The sequence below is a fragment of the Colossoma macropomum genome, unplaced genomic scaffold, assembly GCF_904425465.1.
Source record: "Colossoma macropomum unplaced genomic scaffold, Colossoma_macropomum, whole genome shotgun sequence".
NCBI lineage: Eukaryota > Metazoa > Chordata > Actinopteri > Characiformes > Serrasalmidae > Colossoma > Colossoma macropomum.
The window spans coordinates 15678046-15703195 of NW_023494784.1; the positions used below are offsets into that span (position 1 = coordinate 15678046).

General features: G+C 38.4%; 1 protein-coding gene across 1 annotated transcript in view; it reads right to left on the minus strand.

The window, feature by feature from the left end:
- The window catches only part of plcl1 (phospholipase C like 1), a 98977-nt gene that overhangs the window by 49831 nt on the left and 23996 nt on the right, over nt 1–25150 (minus strand). The gene's annotated exons all lie outside the window — the stretch shown is intronic.

Sequence of the window (25150 nt, forward strand, 5' to 3'; positions counted from 1 at the left end):
AGCTACATCTGCTCTCTCTCTTACTGCCTCTCTCTCCTCAGCTACTGCTGCTCTCTCTTACTGCCTCTCTCTCCTCAGCTACATCTGCTCTCTCTCTTACTGCCTCTCTCTCCTCAGCTACTGCTGCTCTCTCTCTTACTGCCTCTCTCTCCTCAGCTACATCTGCTCTCTTTCTCTTACTGCCTCTCTCTCCTCAGCTGCTGCTGCTCTCTTTCTCTTGCTGCCTCTCTCTTCTCAGCTATTGCTGCTCTTTCTGTCTTACTGCCTCTCTCTCCATAGCTAGTCCCCCCCCCCGCTACTCAGCTACTATTGTTCTCTCTCTCTTACTGCCTCTCACTCCTCAGGGAAAGAACCTCTTCTGTAAACACTACACAATAACACAGTCACATATGAGTAGACACATACAATGAAATTCACTCAAAGATATTCATGTACCTCACGCACATTTACCAACATGCACACAGACAAGAGCAAACTTTAGTTAAACAAGGGTGAAATAATATTACTCATTTTGCTGACTGTCTCAATAAATACTAAATAAAAATAAATACACATCCACTACAAAGAACACACTTCTGCACATGTTAATGCACAATTACAACTGCTGAATTTAACATACAAAAAACATAATGTGGCTTGGCACACAGTTTTATTTTTGTCCTGCATGTTAAACTCAGCAAATAAATGGAAACTGTGCACAAAAATTGCTGAAAATGTTGTGTTTAAGTTTGTTCCCTGCAGAAGATGTGTTAACCTGCTTTCACTTACAAAAAAAAAAACATCAAGTAATTTGATTGGGGGTGTTTAAAGTTTTTACGTAAGAATATGTGTATGTATATAAAGCTGTCCCACATTTTCACGTCATTACCAAAACAGAAAGGGCCAGGCTCATTAAACTCGGTGGTAACAGCAGCATGCAAAGTGTTCAGCACCTTATTCATAAAGTCATGCAAGAGGTGATTAACGCACCTGTGTCCTTTTTAAAGAGGCGGTATTTTCCTAAACAAGAGCCAATCAAACTTGACATGTAACTGAGGTTACACATATTGTATACCTATGACAAATGATGCTCCAGCTGGCTGTCAAAATGGATATGATGAAAGAAACAAAAACAAAGAAACAAAGAAAGCTAAAATGCTCAGAAACAGCTACAAATTTTAAAGGAAGAAGTGCTGACAAATAATAGTAAACTGTTTGTTAAAGATGCTTTTGACTTTTAATAAAAAACAAAGCTTCTTTATCAGAAAATGTTGATACTAGAAAAATATGACATGTATATAAAACTATATCTTGTAACATCTTAAAATTCAAATTGTAGGAATTACATTTCAGCATGTAAGACTTCATTGTTCATTGATAACAATTTGAGCATTTTTCCAGTTTATTATAACCTCAGTAAACATGTTTACTAATATGCAATAAAGTTTAATATGTGGTAAATTGTCTTTAGACAATGAAAATTAAACTGACATGCTGAAATGTACTATGACAAGCCGTGTTAGCTTTCATTTCCTATTTTACTTGATCTGACGAATTCAATTTGCAGATATGAAAATTGTACTAGTCAACAGTAAACTATGTAATCTGAATACCTTTGAAAAATCCATTGTGAATGGAAAACTCTGCTTGCAATAAAATTAAACATGTAATAGAATCCCATCATGTCAAATTACTCTTTCTTTATTTGGATAACAAGCTAAGCCTACTTTCCATACACAGGAAGGGATTCAACAAACATCGAATTTGATGCAGGAAGAAGAGGCTGTTTTAAGTAAACCTGCCAATCTGAAAATCTGCTCATGCAAGTCCTCCTGCTTGTGTACTCCTACAACAGCACTTACAAAGTTTACAGGCGAAAATCACTATCAGAGCAGTTCAGTCGTCATTTTTTTGCAGGACTGTGGGATAAAAACACAGTCACGCTTCACATCACCCAAGCAGTATTCCTTGTTTATGAATGAGTGAACGTGTTATAACCACACTGTTTTCTCTTAACTTTGCGGTAAACCTGACTCTGTGTTTTATGAATGAGCCTTATTTTAGCCACACCCCTGCATTATAGAGCAGGAAATGAGACTGCATCCCTGTCCTTCATAGCCACATGATAAGCTGTGATTCAAAGTCTGAAAATCAGTGTGTAACCCGAAGAATTGTCACTACCAAAACACAAATTTTATGCAAGAAAGTAAAGTTTTGGTGTTATAATATAAACATTATGAGGTATTAAGGTATAGATCGCGCCTCATTCAAACAAGCTTTTCAACATTTCAACATTTTCTTACTGCTTCTGGTGGCGGACAGGTCAACGTGATTGACACGAAATGTGGTCACACTGCTTGTTACCATAGCTACGCCACAGCCACCTAAAGCACTGCTGCGAGTTTGCCTCTCTAGCAATCTAGAAAGTTTCATTTATTGTTAGCCGTGTAGTGCCATTTTTGCATTTTCCTTTTGTAACCTACACTGACTCTTTCAAACCTAGCACAAAGAAACTGAAAACTTTACTCTGCATCTGCTTGATTTGCTAAGGAACATCAAGAGGCAACATCAAGAGGCATTTTCAAACTATACACAGAAACTATGATGACAGATTCCCAGCTAAAAGTGAACTACACCAACAGGCTAACACCATTCAGTGCAAATCATCAGAATAAGGTTAGTGTGATTTTTCAGTCATTTGCCCTGTAATGCTATCAATATAGGCCACTGAAGTGCATTAAAAAGCGTCCAAGCTTTTAAAAAAGGATGAGGCCAGCTTTTTTTAAGGTAGATCACGATGACTTGTCCACTAGAAACAGCAGATCTCAAGCCACAAAAGTATGGGCACCCCTGAGGTGTAGGGTCACACAAAGCAAAAGGATTTTAGTCCAAGTCAGTTAAAAGTCTGAAAGGGTTTGAATTCTGACTGCTGACTACATGAGTGCACACATAAATATGATGCATATATGCCTGCGCATACAAACATGAATATCTATCCCATTATCACCCACATTCACATGTTCACACAGAATATATGTAATAAACTCCCAATCTTGTTTGTTCAAACACTCCAACCTTGCAACAACACACAATCAATCAGACAAACACACACAGACCATCTGATAAACTCAGTCTTTCCCACACACTCTCAGAGGTGTACCTCCTCATGCACACTCAAACACAAATGCAGACACAACCAGCGCAATCACAATTTGTTGACACAAATCACACAGCCAACACACGCACACATGTGAACACAAGCATATGCAGCACATATATTCTGCAGTGTGCCACTGTGTACGACAGTTACCTGCGTACACATTTCCAACAACACCCTTTATGGCAAACCATGCTGTGTATGCTGTGCTTTACATAAGCCATTTCAATTCCTCATCCTGACCTACACTGACTCGTCCATTCACTGACACGCAACCCCTCACTCCCACACGCAAACATACACTATGAAGCAGCCACTCAAACACCCACACACACTGCAACACACACACAGTAAACCCTTGCTGAGGGAATCAGAAGATGCTCTTGGGATACATAAGCATGCAGTGAGAGGTATTTGCTGATGGGAGCCAAAACAAAGAGTAACACTACCGAAATATGAATGTGCCTCCTCACACCTACAAAACTCAATAATGCTTAATAATAATTTAACTTTATTACACACACGCACAGTATCGCTTGCTCAGCTGGGGTCAGGATCAGATGTGTGTCTATGTGTTTCTGTGTAAGCGTGTTTGTTTTTGTACAGTTTCAGGACAAAAGTGTGAAGAAACAGGGTTTACTTACAATGTCACTAACAAAATGGTCCTGACTTTGTCTTTGTTTTTATTTTTTTATTTTTCATTTTTTTTTACAAAAGCTACATGATTCATTTTTTGAAAATAACAAGGCAAACCCATTTCTCTGTCACTTTAGAGGCTGTGTTAGGATTCTGTTTACATATAGTTACACATATATAACACATACGGGACACTTTATTATTACATTTTGATCCTTACACATATATAAGACATATGTATGACCTCACTTCCTGACATCGCATTAAAACAAACGTGTGTGTGTGTGTGTGCGTGTGTCTGTGTGTGTGTGTATGTGTGTGTGTGTTTGTGTCTAGGGTTCAGAGAGCAACGTGGGAACTGAGCAGAGACACTGTATTAAGTTCCCACACCATGACTCTTGCACTACGGCGTCCCAGAAGGCTCAATCTGCAAACCCAGTCAGAAAAACAGCAACTCATGAAATTATTCTAAATACTACCAGAATTATTCTAAATAAAGTAACTGACCTACAGCTCTGTGCAAAAAGAGAACACGATTCATTTATGTGATTTCAGTGCAGGTTTATAGGAGATCTTTTTTTTTTATTAATTAGACATAAAATATTCCTGTTGTGTAAGGAAGGGGAAAGTCAAAGGAAAATTAGTGAAAAACAGGTGGTTCTAAAACTGGATTTCAAAAAAAAACCTTTTAACTGTCACCCCATTTCTGCCTGAAACTGCATACCCTAATTAAAAGGAGTGTTGTTCCCATATAATCAGTCTACAGATATGATCTTGGTGTCAGTTGAGAGGTAAGTTTTTTCCCGACCATGAGAATAACTGTATGAATTACCGACACAGACTAACACAGGCTAGAATGAAGGAGTTTATTTCTGCCTGACTCATAGATCTTTAAACCAATCTCTGACGCTTGCTGTGTTATGAAGACCACATGTTTTGGATTATGATGTCTCTTTGGATAGTGGCACGGCTTTGAAAGTAAGAACCCACAGATTTGCTAGCGTTTGCTCATTTGGTGCTAATGTTGCAAATGAGACGACTGTTACTGTGCCGGATCATAAAATGGTTTGTGAACATTGAATCCTGAGATTTCAAGCTTTCTAACGGTTTATTGCATCACCGTATTGCTGGACAATTTGATGCATAATAATGATATATAAAAAAGGGAACGCTTTGACGGACGTACAATGATCTAGAAAAAGATTAAAAGAGAATACAACTCTTAAAAGAGAAAATAAGACCTCTAATAACCATGCAAGTCTTGCTAGACATACAAAACTGTCACCATCAGATAAACAGACCTTAAAGCTTTCATCTTTGAGAGAGAGGAGAAAATCAAGCTCCACTCTTGCTTCACATCTGAAAAATTCCACAGGTGTTTCTGTTTCTGTGAGAAGACAACTCAACACTATGAGTTTAAAAGGATGTGTAGCTGTAAAGAAACTGTTACTGAGAAAAGGAAACAGGCAAAAGAAAAAAAGCTGCTAATGTTGGTGAACAATGGACTGACCACCTTCAGTCCAGACCTCAACATCCGTGAATGTACAAAATGCAACGAAACTTCTAAGACTTTAAACTTGTTGAAAAACATCATTGCAGATTTCTCTGAAAAACTGAAATAAGTCTCCTGAAAATAACAGAAGCTGTGATAGAGGTTAATATTAAAAAAAAGGTATTACATTTAGTTACTGAGGGAGGCTTCTGTAATTTTCTGTTAAATATAGCCCTATTCGAGCTAGATTGGCTTTACCAGATGTGGTGAGGTCTGGTAATGAAATTTGTGTGTGATTTGACTGACTGTTTTTTTGTATGGGATAAAGGATCTGTGTAATTTCCCAAAATTGCCCCAAATAGTCTGGATCCAAACATCATTACATAGATATGTACATCATTATTACACAAGAGGTGCGACACTTTCAAACAAAAACAACACGTTGTGAGGTAAATGACTTCTAGACTAGCGAAACACAGAAATTTATTCGACTAAATTCCTTAAACCTCAAGTTTATGACAAGAACACTGAAATTCACAACATTTTCAGTGATGGCCAAATTACAAGCAGAAGGACAATGAAATATCTCAGAAATGTCTCTCACAAGGCAATGCATTCTGGAAAGCTGAATGAACTGTCTTTACTAGCCTAAAGCTAGTGGTTATGCCATTTAGTCGCACAACGTGCTGTTTTTGTACGACTGCGTCATGATGTTTTGATCTGGGCTATTTGGGGTAATTTGGTGAAATTATACAGATCCAAATCACGCACAGATTACATAGCCAGACCTCCTCTGGTAAAACTAATCCAGCTCTAAAAGGGCTATAGAAGGTAATTCGGGCCAAAATTATTACTTTGCAGAAATCATTCATACTGGATTAAATCCAGTATGATCTCGTCAGTCTCGTCGGTAACCACTCAAACTACAGCACCTCCTCAGGTAAAACTAATCCAGCTCAAATGGGGCTTGTTTTTTCTGTCCTTTTCCTGATGCTGAAAAATGAATAACTTATACACAGGAACATCTTTCAAAATTTATTTACAAGCTCATGGACAATTTTGATCATCTGGTTTCCAAGCTGCCACTGACATTTACCCTTTAATCATGGTGGAGGAAAGGAAGAGATCAAGAGTAGAAAGTTTACTGGCTCAGCGTGAAGGTTTAAGAGTTTAAAAGGCAAAGTATAAAATAATAATGTATAAAAAATAATGGAGCTGTCAACAAGCTTGAGACAAAATAGAAAACGAAAACTCAGTGATGTTGATGAAGTTCTTTCCCATTAAAACATTCCAAAGGTGTTTTTTAAACTCTGACTAAAACATACACAATTTGGGAGACAAAAACCTAGAAACAAAAACTTAATAGTGTATATGAGAATGTATAGGATTCCGACTGTAAAACTATGTTACCTGAATGTGTTAAAAGCTTCCTTATGCAGGGTGGAACAGTGTAGTATTAAACCGTAAGCTTGATGGTAATGTAATATGGCAAAAGCCATTATGCTGCTGGAAGAAATTAGCATTATCATAGTGGAGGATATATAAACCCTATTTATAAAGTACAGGCTTCCACACTAAGCAGTTATATCGGACACGTTTATGATTATATGATTGAAATATTAAAGTTTATATCCTGCGCTGTATTTATGTTGAAGCATTTCCCAGCTCTCAGAATGGCAGGGGTACACATAGGACTACATGATAATCATATACACAGAGAGAATTATTATTGTGGTTTTTATGTTTAATTATGCTTTTGTCACTTCTGTTTCTCTTTCTCAGTTAGGGCAAACAGCCAGTCAGAGCACAACCAACACAGATGCAACAAGTTCAATCAGGCAGAAAAAAGTTAATAGTGTGAGACACACCACCGAAAGTACAGGGCGATAGATGGCCCACCGATACTACTGATAGCACCAGATACATTGTCTACCACATACTCTCACTGACACACAGATACAGTACATGGCCTAACAAACAGCTCCCACAGACAGTATGGAGTTTTCTCTCTCTGCTGTTACTTGCTGGAACACCCTCAGCCCCCCGCCCCCTCCCCTCAGCCCTCTATCTATGTACCAGGCCTGATTATCCCAGCAGAGATATAATGGTTCTCCTGCATGCGTCTGACAGTAAGGGTAAATAATCCTCATCTCGGTCCTGTTTGTCCTGTTGATTACTGGCTCACCGTGAGGTCATCACCAAGACCCCTCACAGTATCGGCTCTCATTATGACAGCCGCAGCTCAGGGAGCACGATTGGCTAATGAAGTGTCGTCCCCGCAGCGACATGGAGACACACATCAATACAACATAATCAGTATCAGCACTAATTTGTGTTGTGACAGATTTGATGGATGACTGGAATCTGTTGTTCACTGGAAATATTGGATCCCTTGTAAATAGTTATTAGTCATATGCTTAATTCACACGTGGGTAGATCTGAGAGCGTTATTCGTGGTAAGGCTAATACTGCCAAGAATTTAGCTCTCTTTCATACACACACGTGTTAAACATCTAATCACATAAACAGCACTTCGACCACACCAGGAGTGGTCCGGGTTTACATTGTAAGCAAGCAGTGTACATGTGCACTGATGCACTATAATAATGATAATGATAATGATACTGTAATTATAGAGCATTTTTCATACCGGTGGCAGCTTAAAGTGCTTTGGAGACAGAAGATACAGCTTAACAGTCATAGAAGAAAGTATCTACTATTAATCATATCAACTATTCAAATCATAAACAGCAAATTGACCAAATTAATGAGATAAAAACCAAAGAAAGCTAGGATCTTAATTAAATGCTAAATTAAAGAGATACGTTTTCAAGTGTTTCTTAAAATGTGCATTGAGCTTAAGTGTCTAATAAAAGGTGGAATTGAGTTCCACAGTCAAGTAGCATAATAAAGAAAGAGGACTCTCCACGTTTTCTGTATTTCAGGAAAGGTTTTTGCAGAAGGTCAGTACCTGCAGATCTAACTAATATGAAAACTGCCAGCCAACAGCTGATCATTTAGCAAAAAAACATTGATCAGTACCAGTGCTCAGTGGTCATTCTGCTTCCATATGTTTACACTGTTTGTGACCACACCAAAAAGAAAATTAATTCCTGCTCTGCTCTCAAGGCTCTGAGAGCCCTAACAATCACTGAATGCTTATGTCCTTGACCACAGAGAAAAGACAGCATCAAGTACAATAAATTACATCACCGTCTGAATAAACATTTAGCTTTAGTGCTGTCCAGCCTGAATTTTCTGCAGTTTTTGAATGTTTGTGTGACAAAGAAGGTCGCATTAGCTTCTGCCAGGAATGATTCTTAGGCATTTTGATGCAGATTTCTTTGGAAAACACTTCATGTTAGTGTTTCATGCTTTCAGGTGACTAATCAAGTTTGAAGTGTTCAATTTTCTAATAGCCGTGTTGCCACAGTAATTTCATTCTTTAAAATCATTTTTGCATAGTGGCTCTACATAGGAGACATTTTAATCACTGAGTGGACTACTGGGCATGAGCTTGTGCTTTCTTATTTATTTATGTATTTATTTGTTTAATTAACGCAACATAACATGCACTAACATCAGTGGTGACCATCATATAGCTATAGTCCACCCGAAGACAGAATGTAGTTATATAGCTATACTTGAAAAATATCACAGTGCATCCAATAAAGTCTCCAACAGAACAGAGAATGCTAGAAGTTATATAGCTCTAGCCGACCAGAAGCTGACTAGTAGCAACATTTCTTGATTGAGACTATAAAACCGATCACCTGCATTATTTCCTCCTGCCCATCACTCAGCTGCACCTCCAGGCTCTTTGTCGTGTCCACGCCCGCACGCTGTCACCTGTAAAGACCCACGCGCCCTGGCACACAGTAAATCTCTCCATCACACCCTCCTGCTATAAAACCTCTACAGCGTGAAGCCTGTTTCTCTTTTCAACACACTGCAAACAGCTCCCAGACACTAAAGCGGAACACTGGTTATGGGCTCAGAGATATCAAACTATAAATTTCATTTTTCTAAAGCTGAGACTGTCAGAGTGTGAACCGCAAAAGGTCAAAGGTCAAGCATTGAACTGTGAGTACAGCACACTGCTACAATACAAGACCAACAGATGACCAACTATTGAATCTTAGACGTCTATAATCACATTTTGCTATGCTATTGAATAGCAATTATGCAATAATTAGGCAGTAATTGTGCATTATTAGATACGTACTTAGTTACATAATGAATAACATCTACATGTTCCTCTTTGTTCTGATTGTTTCAATGTCAAGAAATAACAAAAACTGGAAAAATATGTAGTTAATGTTTCTTTCTATACGCAAAAGATGACAACACACACCATACTGACTTTTTTCATCAAATTTAAATCATAATCAAATATTTAAACTTCTTTGTTGCATTGTGATTGCTGTAAAAAATAAACGTAATGACAGAGATTTAAAGGTTTCCTCATAGTTTTAGCTCTCCTCACCACAGTTCCTTAAAAGGACGGTACTCCTTCTTTGAGCTTCTTAACTTGCATTCTCTGTGTCTGTCCTTGGTTCTTGAAATCCTTAAGCTTAAGTCTCACTTTTAAATGATTCATTATAAGACTTTTATTCTTTAATTACTTAGTAACTATTAAATTCATGTGTAAGTCATGTAGTTATGAGTGAGCAACTGAGGTGTGGGTCCACATTAGAGTTCATAGAGTTAAAAGCAATACTCCAGCGTTTTCAACCTTATCTCTGCCACATCCCCAGCACATGATGGATTACTGCAGACAATAATTTCTCAGAAACGTGCTGTTCTGAATGGTTCACTCATTAACCTCTTAGTTTCCTGGGGGTTTTTTTGCCTGAATTTACACACCCAAATTTTTAAGGGGAATTCCATCGATTTTCAAAAGTTCTGCATAATTCGGTCAGCAAGATACATACAAAGCCATATAGAGTGGTTTGATGTGAAATGGTTTATTGTACAGAAACCTAATGAGTCAGATTTCTTTACAATGGTGGTGATTGGAACCAGAAGTCACCATGTCTATAGTGCAAATATAGACATTTTATTTACTATCCAAAAAAGACCATGTCTTCTGAGTTTTTATATGTAACACTGATAATGGTAATAGTAGTAAAACAGAAAATGTATGTTTTCTTTTGGGACTATTTTGCCTTACAATCCACCGCACGTACCACTCCGCCATGAATGGATATCAAAAATAGATTAAGGCCAAAAGCTTATAAGTACTGTAAATAATGTCTTGGGCCTCAGTAAGTGTATCTGTTACTTCTTCATGTAACAACTTTCTGTGATGTAACATTTAGAAGCATTAAACTTTCTAGATGTCAGGTCCCTATTACCACCACTGTGAATAATACAGAATCACTGCATTTCTATAGAACGAAGCATTTAACACCAGACCACTCCGAATGATTTTGCTTGCATGTTATTGATTTAATTATGCCAAAATTTTTAAAAATCGGTGGAATTTCCCTTTAAGGAATATAACTCAATTATGCAGAAGATCAATGTAAAATGTTGGCCTTTTTTTGTAAATAGACCCTTTGCCTCATTAACTCATTCAATATTTACTACACAGCATCTGCTACAGCTGATGGTGAATGACCATGGAACAGCTAAGATTTATTGATAACCACCACCATACTGCTGAGACACTACACAGGGTCCTTTTTCCATAAGAGTGAGTAATTTTGATCACAAAATATCCTTACATTAGAAGCCAATGTTAAGGTGTTTCAGCATCTGCCCATTGGCTTCTACTAAAGATGTCACGATACACATTTTTTTTGATAAGGGGGCCTCATGCTTCATGACTTTCTATAGTAAATATTCTTAGTATTAGTATATTATAGTTTATTTAACACAGTCCATGATATTCCTAAAAGTAATCGCCATTAACTCTTGGAACTGGAAAAAACTGGTTTGGTTAGCCTACCTTGGATGGTTGATTAGCCAAGCTGTCTGAAATGGCAGTGTTTCTCAGTTAAGCACAATAATGATGGCAAAGAGAGGTAAATCGAACAAAAAAGCTGGATATGCTAACTCATTTATGAAGACATCACCCAAATATCTCAGTTACCGAAGTGAGCAGAAAACACAAAGCTAAAGTTAGCCAGCTACTGGTTCAAACTTTCTGTTCCACCTTAAATGGAGCAGCAGTTACATGTAATAATTGCTCCATTTAAGGTGGTACAGAAAATTTGAATAAGAAGCAAGCGGATACACAGAATACACAAGTCTCAGCAGCTACTTTTCTCCACAGGGTTCAAGCAGCTGCTAAGTACTGATTCTGAATGGAGAAACAAATAACTCGCTTGGCTACAGTTTTGCACCTCTATTCAATTGTAGAGTCCACCTCTATTCGGTTGTAGGGTCCACCTCTATTTGGTTGTGGACTCCGCAGTTTGCTGGGAGTGACTGAGCGGTTAGAAATGTTAGAAAATCCCCTCTCACTCATTCCAGCCAGAGGGGCAACACTTCATATAGAAACAGACGGTAAATGTACACTTAGTCAATTTAATACTGAGATGTGCCCTTAAAGTTTGCATTTTTTTTTTGTTTACTTTTATGGATGTTTCACTTTTGTTTATATTCTTTTTTATTTATGTCTTCTAAGAAAACGACATGTGTCAATTATCCTTTCAACGAGCACTGTTGTCTTTTAGAGACAACACTGGAAATTACAAAAAAAAAAAAGTATGTGTTGAAGTTATGTTAGGATTTCTCTATCATGAAATCTATTCCTATATTGTGAAACTTCCGTAACGTTACACCCCTGCTGTTAATAATGTGTTTCGAGTCAACAAGTTTTCTGTTCTTTTCTAAGTACAGGGGAAATAGCTGTGCACAATCCACCACAGATGATGGTAGAGACAAGGCTGAAAAACACTGGAGTGTTTCCTGAAGGGGTTAAGACAGCCCTCTATGCTTCTCTAATAGTACTGATGCAAAAAGAGCTAAATTAAAAACACTGTTGAAGGAACTCGGATGAAAGCGAACACTCACGCCTGGTGTGTGAGTATGAACAGGAGTCTGGAGAGTTTCTATATAAGGCTGCGATGCTGTCACTAATTGTGCGTGAAGAGCTGAAAATGCCCAGGCACACTCTCACCCACCTCTCCAGTGACTGACAGAGGATTAATTGAAGGAAACATGAGACATATATATATAGAGAGAGAGAAAAGAGAGAGAGTGAGAGGGCGAGAGAAAGAGAGAAAAAATAATCCAAATGGAATGAGAAAATATGCAAGTGCTGAACTGTAAATACACTGTAATAGAACTGCCAAGGCACTCTTTCACCTTTTAAAGCCTAATGTGTGTTGTTTCTTTTTCTCTCACCTTTCCAGTCTGACAGACACACACACACATGCTCGTACGAACACACGCTGCTGGTGGCAAACACATACAGTGAGGTAATTAGGGCCCATGGTCAAATCTGCAGGAGACGCGCTTTCATCAGTGCGGCTGGATAATGGTTGCCATGGCGATAGGGGCCACTGCACACAGGCTCGCAGATGCTGGCGTTCGACTCGAGAGCCGTACGGCACACCTTCACTTCTGTCCAAACGCTTATTAACTCCTGATCAAACGACTCAGTCCTGCCCATCTGGCCTCGACAAGCAGTACAAATGTCCAATTATGCAACTATGACAGCGCAAGGGTTTGTTATCGTGAGTGCTATAAGGTTCGCAAATCCATATTATGTTTAAGTGGCATCCTGCAGTTACAACAAGTGGCCTGGAAACCAAACACACACCTACAGAAAAATACAACTGGTCACCAGGGGCATAGCCACAGGTAGGCCTGGGTGGGCATGGGCCTATCCAGATTGATCACAGGCTTACCCAATCAAATGGGGTAAAATATTTACTAAGCTGATTTTATTATGATAATGCAATTTGATTTGTTTACTGTGAGTGCTGTCACTGTATTATAGCCAATCAAATTACCACGCTCTCTGCCAAGATCTGCCTTCTTTTCTCAGCCCTCCAATCTCTGCTTAGCAATCATTGCTATCCTCTATTGCCTCAAGTCTTCAGTTCATTTTCAGTACACCAGTGTTTGTATTTGAAACTTGCTGTTTGTATTTGAAAGGTGCTGTTAAAAGCTGTAACTGAAGGCGTCAGTTTTGTGTCATCATCGGTTTTACCACAAAAGCTGAAATCTAACGTTATTTAAATGAATCAAAGGAAAGACATGAATGGACCATAAACACTTTTATGCCCGCTGTCACAGTATATTTTTGGTTTCAATGATAAGTTTAGGTTTTTCAATCTGCTGCGTGCCTCATCTTCAAATCTCGGCTGTCTGATTTTATCTCGGTCATGTCATCTTCTTTGGGTCCGCCGTTGTGGCAGTAACATATGGCTTTGGCCTAGGATGATTAGGTTTAGGTTTTGGAGTTTGCTGTGTTGTTTTTCCCCCACCTTTGTACATCTCAGCTGTCTGATTTTAACATCTCCTGTTCATCACCGGGCAATGCAGTGTTTGTTGGATTTATGTGAATCCAGTATTCTGGTTGGACTGCCAGAATACAGTGATATCGCCACAGGCTCAAGGTCTTTGAATAGGCAGGGTGATCATTGCATGGCTACAGGCTATAACTTGATGTAATGACACTGTGGGACATTAGCGCGTTTGGAAATTGCATCTACCAAACTGGCCTACACACTTTTACACAGACCTACCCAAAAATGTGTTTCTGACTACCCACTGCTGGTCACACTCAATGCGCTGCCCATCAAAAGTTTAGGGACATCTCGCTTTCCAAAATATTTTGGTAACACTTTTTTTGGGCTTTAAGAAGAGATTTCCTCTCAAGAACAGTTGGTGAATAAGGCCCCTTGTTAGTTCATGTCCCTGGTCATATTAAACCTTTCGACTGAGCATCTCACCAACGATTACGTTAAGTTTAATATGTGTTTTGGAAAATAAAAATGTCAAATCATTATTTAGGAAAAACAACGTACCATAACAAGGACACTTTGATGAACATAAAAGTTGCTGAACATTGCAAAATATACCTGAAATAGTCATTACAAAACAAATACTTCAAAAATATAATTGGCTGAGCTACGTTTAAAGCAGTTAAAACAACACCCTATAAAATCACTGTAACATAAGTTTTGTCACTTATTGCTTTATCTTAACAAAACCTCTACAGGTGTTTCTTCTAATTGCAAAGTAACCAATCTTTTGTTGGTCAGTGTACATAGATTAATATTATAGGTGCTACTGGCAGAAATAGTGAAGCAGCCAGGTGTGTATTTTCACCCCTTTTTCTATCAAAACTCCCACAGTTCCTCCCCATAAAGCCTGTGCTCCAGTCTGTTTCAGGTGTGAAGGTCAGCTGACCACCTCACTACGAGAGGAAATGGGTTTCTCTGTCGGAGTGTGAAACTGGCGAGGAAAAGGTTGGAGGAGATTAATCCAGGCCCAGTGGAACATGGCCCAGACCAGCCATGGACTTCAGAAATACAGCTGGAGGAGGGAAGAGCGCTGATGAAAAGGAAATAAGCAGGGAGGCTTATTTGGCAGTAGCCAACTGACAGGAGAGGACAATGAGTGAAAGGAGAGAATGACAGCTGCTGAAAAGAAATGCACGATCTTAGACGGCAGTAAATACAGAAAGATGGAGCAACAGGGGGTTCATAAGAGAGTGACAGTGAACTGAGAGGATGAAAAGAGCGTCTCATAGGGATCTTGTTGTGACAGCAGTTAGCTTTAAAAATGATAATTGGAAGGGAATTAGAGGTCACACTGAATAGGCAATTCAAAGAGCCATCTGGGGATAAAAATGAAAGGCTTTCCATGCGGCATCGCAGAAGACAGAAGACGGTTCCTTAAGTAAGACGTTGACAATGGCTCTAAGTGTTTCTCAAGAGTTTCTGACGGGACTTTTGGTGCTGGTCATAATGTCCAGGAATGATTCAGTTTCCTGGAAAAATGTGTTCAGTCATATACAGTCATGTGAAAAGATATGGGTGACCCCAGTCAAATGACAGGTTAACACATCCTCTACAGTGAGTTAACACATCCTCTAAGGAGAACACACTTCGGCATATTTTAATACACAAGTATTTGATTTATTTGATTCATTTAAAATATTGGAAAAAAACCAAATGAAATGTGGCCTGTGCATTTTACATTTTATACTGTAGGTTTATTTTTTTTCTAAAATGTTGAAGTCAGCAAATAAATGAAACATGTGCACTAAATGATGTTCCCTGTAAAGAATATGTAAACTTATTTTCACTTCAACAAAATGTCTTTTGACCAGGGGTGCTCCAATTTTTGCATATGACTGTAATGTTCTTTGGGCTAACGTTGTGCAGAACTTTTATTATCCTTTCTTATCATATGACATGATAATCCAAACTTTTCCTACAGCATATTCTCGAACAGCCTAAAATAAAACTCTAAAGAAGACATTCACTGACATGGCTGCAGACAGCATTTTATTTTCCCTGTCTTCATGGCAACAGATGAAGATAGGGAAAATAAAATGCTGTTTGGAGCCATGCCAGTAAAAGTTTTCTCAAAGTTTCTCAGCATCTTGAGATGCACTCCAGTTTCAACCTCAAAACTTAGTCCTTTTTCCCTGACCAGAACTCCTGAAGTTACTTTCAGGCCGGAACACCATGGCTTGAATGGCAAAGAGAATTCATCAGTTTATATCCTAACAGATAACAAGCAAATGTCTTTATTTATCATCAGATCAGTATAAACATGCATTGTCACCCATAAATAATCAAATGAATGTTACATACTAACAATAAGAATCTGTGGTTTAAGCTGTGTTGACATACAGTTTGAGGTTCAATGAACTCAAAAGCTTAAGGCAGCCCCGTAACAAACTTTTTGAGTTACAGTACATTTGAGCATTAATAACTGTTTCACAGACAGTATATGAGCTAACTTGCTGTGACTTTTTATAGCCATAACTAGCTGTTAGCTACATTTAAACACATAAGAACAACATTACTTTCTTTAGCATATTCTTACATTCCTGACAAAATACATGCATTTTTGATAAAAATAAAAATGGTGTAGAAGCTTCAGTGGTAAATGATGAGGAGACGAAGCTAAAATAACCAAACGAGTGCTTTATTTAAGCTAAACATGTCAGAACACAGGCCGGCAGTCGTCTATCGAACTTTAAAAGCGTCAGGCAACAACTGAACTGCAGAGTAGTAGCAGTCCATGGGTGGTCACTTATCCAAATGTAGATTGCTCATCAGGGGATTTTATTTGCTTAAATATTTCCATGGATTAATATTTTTCCTGTAGTACTTCACTTTACCAGTCTTGAATAGCTTTTACTTATCAAAAGCTGGTATCTACTGGCTAATGGAAGCCCTGGTCTAGAGTTTTTATTGTCATTCTGCAATACATGCAATCTAACGTGTACAGTCATTAAACATAATTACATAATTAACACTATAGTTATCCTAATGAATTACATTTATTATTCATTTTATTTACATTCTGTATAAATAGATTTGAGTCTGTACATGAAAAATTTCAAATTAATTCTTAATAAAATATTGCCTTTAACACTTCCAAACACAAACATGGCGTCCATGATTTTACGCCATGTTTTTGTTATCGCCGGCAATGACTATAATTTATAAGTTTATAAAAGTTAAAAGGGACACCGGAGGAAAATTTTGATGACAACATCAGAGGACAGTTGTGAAGGTGACACTGTGGACGGGGTTTGAAGTTGTTGGTGAATAAGAGTTCTGAGCTAATAGGCAGCCTTTTACGATGTCTGCTGCAAGCTTACATGCTCTGCGGTGCGTGAAATGTGTCGCAATATCGCAGGAGCTGCGTTCAGGCAGTGATGCGCATGCAAATCACCCAGAGGTAAGCAAAAAGAGAGGCAGCATATGAAGGCTGCGTGCCATGGAGACGAGTGATGGAGGACTGCATCGTCATGCTCCAGTCAGCACACACAAAAAAAAACCTAGCAGGCTTCCGCCTAAACAACGGGAAACAGGGTAACACATTTACATAGGCAGACTCTGACACTGCTGAATATTAAAGACAGAAACATGAATATTCATTAAAACTATTAGCGACATCCCAAAAAATGGCTCGAGGTAAGTTCACACACACAAAACCCAAACACATACGGACGTATTTAACACTGTATACGGAAAATAAATGACACGCTTTTTTTAGATAATCATAGATAATGATCTCTGCTGGAAATGCCAGTAGGAATGGGGTACATTTGAACACTCTATATGGGAGTGTGCACTTTAATACCCTTCTTGGAATATAACCAAGGGTGAATTCAGGATTGTGACCACAGGTCTGGTATCATCTTCAAGGATAATTTTGAGACACAGGAAATCCTCTAAAACACCAGACCAGGTAGTTTTTTGACAGAAATGACCTCTTAGAAAAGTATGTTAGGGCATCTGGTCAGTATGGAAAACATACTACGTTACAGTAAGATTCGTGGTGTAATATGTCACTGGATGTTTAGTTTGACTCTGCCTTCCATTCCTTGTCAAGTGATCTTGTGTTTTGATACTTGCTTTTTGGGTGTGGAAATCAAAACTTTAATTACAGAAGAATGAATATCATCTTTCTGATTTTTTTATCAGAGTAACCAATACATTAAAGTTGAATTCCAGTGGTTTTTAAACATTTCTGCATAATTAAAACATTGTCTGATTGAATATGCTTTAGATATTAGAAAAGTATAGAAAAGTATGTGGACACCATCACCATCTATGAGAGCTTGTTGGACATCCCATTCCAAAACCATAGGCATTAATATGCAATTGTCTAAAATGTCTTTGTGCGCTATAGCATTAACATTACCCTTCCCTGGAACTATTGGGCCCAAACCCTGAAAAGCCCATTATCCCTCCTCCACCAAACTTTACTGTTGGCACTACGCATTTCGGTACTGTTCTCTTGCCATCTGCCAAATCTAGATTTGTCCATCAGACTTCCAAATAGTGAAGCATGCTTTACACCACTCCAGCCGACACTTGGCATTGTGCATGGAGTTCTAAGGCTTGTGTTCAGCTGCTCGGCCATGAAAACCCATTTCATGTAGCTCCCAACTCACAGTTCTTGTGCTGATGTTGATTCCAGAGGCAGTTTGGTACTCTGAGAGTGATGCAATGAAGGACAGGCAATTTTTACATGTTATGCTCTTCAACACTTTATAGCCCAGTTCTGTGAGCTGTTGTTGGTCTTCGACACTTCCATTTTACAACAACAGCACTTACAGTTGTCCAGGGCAGATCTAGCAGGGCAAAAATGTACGCACTGACATGTGGCAAAGGTGGGATCCTATGTCAGTGCCACATTTAAAGTAACTGAGCTCTTCAGTATAAGTGTTTGTCTAAGAAGATTGTATGACATGTGCTTGATTTTACACACTTGTGGCTGAAACACCCAAACACAGTAATTAAGCAACATCCAAAGCATTTAATACCGCCCTCACAGAAATGTATTATATGAAATGGTTATGAATATGCCACCTGATGACCAAGACAATGTTTTAAATAATGATGAACATTATTTGTTCATGTCCAAAATTTCATACAAGTAATTGTCTTTTTATTCACTACTATTTCACCATTATTACCATTACACATATAAACTCATAGGAAACATGTAGGTTCACTGGTGATTTTAGATAGTAAATAAAGTGACTATATTGCATTGTAGACATGGCAACCCCTGGTTTTTATCATCACCACAGAGAATAGAGCATTTCACATCAAACCACTCCAAATTTCTTTGTTTACATTTTAACAAATTAAATGTTTTGAAGTTAAGCCTGTCTAACAGGAGGGGAACGGCGTGACTTTTACTCACTTTGGGCTTAAATGATCCAGCTTTACTAAGTGATCTGGCTTTATAAAATATGCCTTCCTGCTCTCTGTAGTATCTTCAGGCTCAGACTGACACAGTGAGCTGCACAATCAAACTGATATTAATAAGAAATCTAGACACAAAGACATGAATAGATGAATAGAGAAGGGGTGAAACCATATCTAAAGGACCTTTCATTTATGATATTACTCTGGATACTTCAGGAGGTGATATATTTTCATATCGTCAGAGCAATAATGAATGAAGATTGAAGTGAACAATAACACGGAGAGGGTCTTAAATTTCTTTTTGACAACTTTGGGTTTATTGTGTATATTCAGGAGAGAGAACGAGTGATACGAGAGTGAAAGAATGATACCAAGGAGGGAGAAAAGAGGGAGAGAGAGAGAGAGAGAGAAAGAAAGAAAGAGAAAGGGGAGGGAAATGAGGGTGACAACTTAATGACAGCAGGAAGTAGTGTGGGAGGAACGAAGGACACATGAAAGCAGGCGAGAGACAGTGACAGATGAGTGGACATGGCTGGAGATGTAGATGGGAGGAAAAAGGGTGTGAGAAGGTGAGCGAGAGAGAGAGAGAGTAGGAGAGAGGGACCTGGAGGACGACCGAGACACAAAGACAAGGAGTGAAAGAGAGAGTCAGAGAGTGAAAGAGAGAGAGAGAGAAAGAGAGAGAGAGAGAGAGAGAGAGAGAGAGAGAGAGAGAAGGGGAGAGGAGACACATTAAGTGAGATGTAGTGACAGGCAGAGATGGAGTGGCCCGATTAGAGTCCAGGCAGACACAAGGAAACATTAAATAAATCAACCTCTGCTGGTAACACTGACTGAGATGTTTACAATACAACACGTGCAGAGAGAGAGAGAGAGAGAGAGAGAGAGAGAGAGACAGAGAGAGAGACAGACAGAGAGAAAGCCAAACAAAGTGAGAGGAGAAAAGAGAGAGAGGAACAGGACAAGAGAAGGGGGGGTTCAAAACAGAGAAATAAAAAGAGTTGAGGGAGAGACAGAGAGATCGAGAGAGAGAGAGAGAAAGACAGAGAGAGACAGATAGACAGGCAGACAGAAAGGGATGCAGAAAAGATATAGAATAAGAGAGAGAAAGAAAATGGGAAGAGAGAGAGAAAGAGACAGGAAGAGAAAGACAGAGAGAGAACGTGTGAGAGCTGAAACAGTAGAAGAGTGAATGATGGAGAGAAAACACTCAGAACAGGGTGATAAGAACAGGGGCTTAGTGTAATCTGAATATATATTTGCGTGTGTGTGTGTGTATGAAGGTAAATAAGTAACACAGTGAGTCAGTGTGTTAAGACAAAGCTGTGGTGCAGCATGATGATCAGCTTTAAGTGGTTTATCAAAGCAGGAGGTTCTCTGCACAGCAACAGCACTGCTCTGTCTTAACACAGTAACAGAAGAAGCGAGATTCATTAATGCATTAACCTGTATGTACAGACAGTGTGTGTGTGTGTGTGTGTGTGTGTGTATGTCTTACACATACACAACCATAAGTTAATGAATGAATGAATACTAACACAGATATACACAAAAAACAAGCATTTACGCACACACACTCACAATGATAAAGAGTCCTGCAATCAATATTCAATTCCTTCAAGATTTAAAAAGTAAAATGCTCTGGAACTTTATTTACAGAAGTTGCATTTTGGTTTACCATATTCACCCAGCATGCCATAGTGATATATTGAAGAAATGATCCAAAGTTTTCTTCTTTAATTTTGCACTGGAACTACCGAAGGTATAGACAGAAACACATTTTTAGGCCTGTGAAAAAGAAGGTAGGCTAACTTTGTCAATACAATTTCCAAACATGCTATTGTCCTGCAATGTCATTACATTTACATTTAAATTTACAACATTTAGCAGATGCTCTTATCCAGAGCGACTCGACTTACAAAAAGTGCTTTGTCTACCTGGAGAAAGTATCTTTGCTAGTTACCAATAGTTTAGAGAGAAAGCTAGCCCTGAGCTCAGATACTGCTAGAAACAAAAGTCCATGTTCATTACATCAGGCTGTAGCCTATAGTGGACAACAGTGCAGCCACAACCCTACCTATTCCAATGCTTCTGCCCTATGATGATATAAAACAATAGCAATTAACCAAAGCTGGATTCACATAAACACAGGCAACACTGCAGCACCCTTCACTGCAAAGTAGGGGTTAACCTCTTCCACCCAAGCCCCACCTGTTCATAACTATAAAGCACAGTGGCCCACAGAAAAATAACATTTTTTAATAGTTTTAGTTAAAATTATTTTTTTCTTAATTGCTCACACTGAAAACCTGTGAATTAGGGCCTGAATAAGATCAGATCGTCCATTTCAGTTCAATCTCAGAAACCAAAATTCCAATTATTGTTATAAAACGTTGACAAAACATATGTTTGCAGAGATGTCAAAAAAGGAGGAAAAAGAAAAAAAGGTAGATGTGGACTGTGATTTGGAGCTGCAGTACATCTCATTTTCACTAAAAATACACTTGTGGCTTTCCCACAGAAGTAACTATTTGGTCTGGAGATGTCTCTTTAGGTTTGAGAGTTTTAGCGCCTCATTTGAAGTAAACCTCACTCCACTCAGTGGGCTTCTGGATTAGCGTTGCCCCCATCAACAACAATAATAAACCTTACTTGATATCTGCTTCTTTATGGATTGTCTGTCGTTTTTATCAGCTGCAGCTGTTACTGCAGGAACGACATAAGAACAATGAGAGTCTGCAAAGAGTCAGACATTAAAACAGGAAGATTAAGCTGACAGTACAGCGCAGAGGTGCTGCTTGAGGAAGAAGAAAGTAGGCTCTACTGATGAATTCCCTCGTTTCATCATAAAATGTGTTCCCACCAGCAGTGAACTTAACAGAGTTCGGTTGGAAGCGGACCGAGACCAGTGGTTTGCACCGGACTGGTTCAGCTGTTTGTTGCGTCCCCAAGTTTGAAGCCAACAACAAATCTGCATCACCATAAGGAGATTATTAAGAACTCTAAACTAACAAGTAATGGAAGCCTACAAAAAAGACAGTTCTTCAATGGTTCTTTAGTCAAGGTAATGGTTCTATATAGAACCATGAACACTCAAAGAACCCTCTATGTTTAAAGAGTTCTTTACATCATGAAAGAGTTCTTCAGATTGATGGAGAATGTGCTGTAGATGGTTCTATTTAGAACCTTTTTGAAAAGGGTTCTATACAGTACCCAAAAGGGTTCTTCTATTGTTATGATGTCAAGCTTGTAACATTAGAAGTCTGAAGAACAAGTGAAGAACCACCTTTTTTAGGAATGTATGTCAACAAAAAAATTTTTATCTTCTATCATATTAATTTCCACTGTATAACTAAAGAAGAAAAATTTGGACACTAAGCACCAAGTCTTGGCTGACCAACTGAGCTTGGCTGATCAATCTAGGTAACCCACTCCTGTAAAGGCTTTGCATTTGGGAAAGGAAAGTGATTAAATAAAACCAAAACATTTGGACTCATGATTTTCTCATGAGTTCAGAAGTAATTGCCCACCCAAGCGAAGTTGTGTTGCTGCTGAAAGAGATTCAGACTTTGCCAGGCTCCAGGAGAACTCCATAATCCCGGCCAGTGAGCTTATTATCCATCTACTCTCCAGTGAGGAGATCTGACCCTGAAACTGTAAACCAGACCACCTACACTACAAGCTCCAACCTCTCCTGCTGTTACACCTATTCGGGAGCTCAGAGCACAGGAGTGATTAAATGCTCCTGTCTCATGTTTCGAGCCTTCCAGTGCTCAGAAGTCTTTATCTCTAAACTGAGGCCATGCAGTCCAGTTACACACTGCAGTTTAATGTACTAAACTGGCCAAATCTACCACAGCTACTTCCTGAATTCAGCAGAAATCATTTCTATAAAAGGTTCTGGAATTATATCCAAGAGTTAAAAAACCAACATGTACAATCTAATTCTGTTCAAAATCTAGCATAAAGTATCATATACTTGCTTGTAGCAAGACATAATGTAAACTACACTAGGTCATATGATAACAACAGTGGCTACAAAGTAGTTGGAGATTTTTGGTGAGGTAGGGGGGGTTACTAAATAAAAAAAGCTGTGGTTTTGTGTGATGTCATGTTGTTAGCTAAGTGTTTTTTTTCCTGTGGGGTAGTAAAGTTTATGAGTAGTTAAAGCATAGTACTTTTAGATGGTCATCTTAGGTGCTTAAGCACCTTAATTAGAATTTTTTTAAAGCTTCATTGTTTTTAAAGGGAAAAAGTGTTAGCAGTATCAGTCAGTACTCTAGGTTTCAGTATCAGCATCAGTAAAGAAAAATGTGCCATGTCTAATAACCAGTAACATGTACTAATGTAGCTAATATGTAATGAGCTAATTAGTCAACTGTGAATCAATTTGACGCCTATAGGGAAAACAAATATATGTACATATATTTGGTGGAAACACAAAAATATATGTACATATATTTTCTCATGTTACATATATATGTAAAATATGTGAGATGCTTTAAAATGCTAAATATATTTGAATTTGCCATTTATGAAAATTTAAATATGTCTCAAATCATGCTCACACTAGCGATGTGGATGGGTAAACCAGTACTCAATTTTATCTGAATACTGAAATCACTATTCAGGTATTCATTAAGTACTCAAGACAGAGAAAATATTTAACAATAAAATGGCAATTTTATGTTTTAACAGGACTGTAAAATGTGACAGTTGTGCGAGTATGTTATGTTATACTTTGCCACTACCAAACACGTGTCTGAACGTGAGTGTGACACTAAGGATGTTGTTAAGGACACAGCTGAGAAGGCAGAGACAGCTCTGGCTGATATTAGGTAGGTCCGGAAACAATGAATACGTTTCTCTGACAAACTATGGGAGCTTTCACACTTTCCTTGTTTGGTGCAGACTTATCAAACTTTTTCTTTAGTTTTGACAGGTGTGAACACTCCACCCGGGTGCACATCAAACAAAAAAATCATGGGTCTCGGGGCACTTCCTGCTGGTGGGAATGCATTTTTACAGTCATTCAAACCAAACGAGGGAACCCATTGCACTGTTGCACTGTCTGCATAATCCTGATTCATATCGTTCTTGCAGAATGAGCTGCTGATAGTAAAAGCAGATGAGCAGTAAAATAACAGCAATGCATATATGCATATATGTCAATACATATATGCCTTTAATTTTGGCACAAGGATCATGGAGCATCAGCGACCTGATTGGTTACATTCAGACTGAAGTCAAGTAAGCTTTATTATTATTCCTTTGACTGTGATACATTTAGATGTTCAGTGTCTCTATTTTCATGCATTTCTAGTGTGTACTATTTGCTGAGTGAAAGCAATCAAACCAAATAAGAAAGATACAATGTTACAAAAACTCAAACTCTGGTTAAGACTTCAGCAAATGAACTAGGAGTGAAAACAGCCAAACAAGTTGGCACAACGTCAACTGAAGAGAAAGGAACTTGTGTAGGAAACGAATCCTCATCAGCCTGCAACATTCTACCAGTCAGAATTAGCTGCTTAGCTGTCCTAAAGAGACAGCTTCTGTTACTCATTAAATAAAACATGTTTTCAAAGTTTAACGTCCAGTACGGATTTTTTTTTCTGTTTTTTCTTTTCTTTCTGTTTTATTCTTGCAGATACTTAAATATCAAAATTAGTCAGAATGCAAATCCCTAGATACTCAGATACTCAGCCTACATTGGATGTATCTGTAGTCAAAAAAGATTTTCTCAGAAATGACTGCACTATTGAGCCAATAATTGCTGATCATAATTCTGGCCCTGGGAGAAATCTTGAATGCTGTTACAGATTCAGAATTTGTTAGGTTCTAGCAAGTTTTCTGGTATTGGACAGGCTGAGTAACCACATATTCAAAGTGACTGTCAGAGATGTGGCTAAATTGCTTTGTGCTAATATTATTCAGCTTGTAGCTGTTCCAAAGAAACAGCTGCCTGCTGATACATCCACTGTTAGCCAAACCTAAAACGCTTTACATTGGGCA